This window comes from Corella eumyota, unplaced genomic scaffold (assembly GCF_963082875.1).
Source record: "Corella eumyota unplaced genomic scaffold, kaCorEumy4.1 scaffold_264, whole genome shotgun sequence".
NCBI lineage: Eukaryota > Metazoa > Chordata > Ascidiacea > Phlebobranchia > Corellidae > Corella > Corella eumyota.
The window spans coordinates 12,501-15,222 of record NW_027658328.1 but is presented as its reverse complement, the minus strand read 5'-3'; the positions used below and the strand labels follow the sequence as shown (position 1 = coordinate 15,222).

Here is a 2,722-nt window from a genome sequence, read left to right as displayed (position 1 = left end):
ATGCGGTTGTCGGTTGAAGGTATTTGGTGACAAAACGATGTGGTGTCGTGCAGGCGATGTGCGCTTTTGGGCAGACTTGATGCTGACCCGCGAAGGCGTCGTAGCTAGCAGCGAGGCTCTGAACGTTGGACGGAAAAAATTAAGTAGCAAATACGAGTTTGTGTTTCGGCGCGCGACCACGGCCTCGGGCCGTAGTTGCGGTGGCCGGTGCGCACGCAAGTGATAGTTTTCTCGGTTCGCTTTTGTTGGGCGTTCCTGGTGTTGTATGCAAACGCAGCCCGCGCGCGGCTTCGCCCGAAAGGGCGTCTGGCCGGTGTCGACGGCGTCCAGATCGCGGCTTACGCCGGGTTTGAGGAGCTAAGCAAAAATAGTGATTGAGTAATACAGTGCGATACCGCGACGGGGAAAGCGAAAGACTCCGTTCGCGTATTTTGTCGGCCGATAGTTACCTGGTTGATCCTGCCAGTAGTCATATGCTTGTCTCAAAGATTAAGCCATGCATGTCTCAGTACGAACTTGCGTACGGTAAAACTGCGAATGGCTCATTAAATCAGTCGTGATTCATTTGATCGTAAATTTTACTTGGATAACTGTGGTAATTCTAGAGCTAATACATGCAAAAAGCGCCGACCTTGCGGGAGGCGCGCCTTTATCATATCAAAAACCTGCCGGGCTTCGGCTCGTCTTGTTGGCGACTCGGGATAACTTTGCTGATCGCACGGTCTTGCACCGGCGACGGATCATTCAAGTGTCTGCCCTATCAACTTTCGTCGGTACGGTATCTGCCTACCGAGGTTCTTACGGGTAACGGGGAATCAGGGTTCGATTCCGGAGAGGGAGCCTGAGAAACGGCTACCACATCCAAGGAAGGCAGCAGGCGCGCAAATTACCCATTCCCGACGCGGGGAGGTAGTGACGAAAAATAACGATACAGGACTCTAACGAGGCCCTGTAATTGGAATGAGTACACTGTAAAAATTTTAACGAGTATCCATTGGAGGGCAAGTCTGGTGCCAGCAGCCGCGGTAATTCCAGCTCCAAAAGTGTATATTTAAGTTGTTGCGGTTAAAAAGCTCGTAGTTGGATTTTGGGCGCAGGCGTTCGGTCCGTCGCAAGGCGTGCACTGTTCGTTCTGGCTTTACCTCCGGTTTTCCGTCGGTGCTCTTGACTGAGTGTCGGCGGCGGCCGGGACGTTTACCTTGAAAAAATTAGAGTGTTCAAAGCAGGCGCTTCGCCTGGATAGTGTTGCATGGAATAATGAAATAGGACCTCGGTTCTTTTTTGTTGGTTTTCGGAGCGCGAGGTAATGATTAAGAGGGACGGACGGGGGCATTCGTACTGTGCCGTTAGAGGTGAAATTCTTGGATCGGCGCAAGACGAACGACTGCGAAAGCATTTGCCAAGAATGTTTTCTTTAATCAAGAGCGAAAGTCAGAGGTTCGAAGACGATCAGATACCGTCCTAGTTCTGACTATAAACGATGCCAACTAGCGATCGGGGGGCGTTATTTTGACGACCTCTCCGGCAGCTTGCGGGAAACCAAAGTCTTTGGGTTCCGGGGGAAGTATGGTTGCAAAGCTGAAACTTAAAGGAATTGACGGAAGGGCACCACCAGGAGTGGAGCCTGCGGCTTAATTTGACTCAACACGGGAAATCTCACCCGGCCCGGACACAGCGAGGATTGACAGATTGAGAGCTCTTTCATGATTCTGTGGGTGGTGGTGCATGGCCGTTCTTAGTTGGTGGAGCGATTTGTCTGGTTAATTCCGATAACGAACGAGACTCTGGCTTGCTAAATAGTTACGCGGCCTTCCCGGCCGGCGTTTAACTTCTTAGAGGGACTAGTGGCGTTTAGCCACACGAGATTGAGCAATAACAGGTCTGTGATGCCCTTAGATGTTCGGGGCCGCACGCGCGCTACACTGACCGGATCAACGTGTGTTCGCCTTGGCCGAAAGGTCTGGGTAACCCGATGAACCCCGGTCGTGCTAGGGATAGAGAATTGAAATTATTTCGCTTGAACGAGGAATTCCCAGTAAGCGCGAGTCATTAGCTCGCGTTGATTACGTCCCTGCCCTTTGTACACACCGCCCGTCGCTACTACCGATTGAATGGTTTAGTGAGGTCCTCCGATTGGGCCCGGGCTCGACTGGCGACGGTTGGGTCTTGGCCCGAAAAGACGATCTAACTTGATTACTTAGAGGAAGTAAAAGTCGTAACAAGGTTTCCGTAGGTGAACCTGCGGAAGGATCATTAGCGCGAGAAAAAAAATCGAAGAGCGAAAGAGCAAACACCGGGACGGCGACGTGCCTCGGCGCGTCCGCCGCCCCGCGATCAGGAACTTGTTTTGTCGGCGTCGAGTGCCCGAAGGCTTCATGCGGTGCGCGGGCTTGTCGCACTATTTGTTGCGACCGCGACCCGCTCGGCGTCACGCGATTTTTTCAGCCGGATGGCGAATCGAGGTTAGGAATCGAAGAGCGAAAAGCAAACAAACAAACGATGGCTCTTGGCGGTGGACCACTCGGCTCGCGAGTCGATGAAGGACGCAGCAAGCTGCGTGATTTAATGTGAATTGCAGAACACATTGAGCATTGACGATCTGAACGCGTATTGCGGCCTCGGGTTCATCCCGGGACCGCGTCCGTCTCAGGGTCGCAGAAACGACAACGGCCGGCGGGATCGGCTCCGCGACGGCTCGGCTCGCGTGCGTATGCCCGGCGAC

The 2,722-nt window shown here is 53.2% G+C and overlaps 2 non-coding genes across 2 annotated transcripts; both read left to right on the top strand.

Moving 5' to 3' along the window:
* Positions 1 to 446: 446 nt before the first annotated feature.
* On the top strand, positions 447 to 2,256 carry LOC145763145 (small subunit ribosomal RNA). The gene has a single exon (XR_014288282.1). It is a non-coding gene; the product is annotated as a small subunit ribosomal RNA (ribosomal RNA).
* A 245-nt stretch (positions 2,257 to 2,501) lies between these two features.
* Positions 2,502 to 2,655, top strand: LOC145763143 (5.8S ribosomal RNA). Its single transcript, XR_014288280.1, has one exon. It is a non-coding gene; the product is annotated as a 5.8S ribosomal RNA (ribosomal RNA).
* Positions 2,656 to 2,722: the final 67 nt, after the last annotated feature.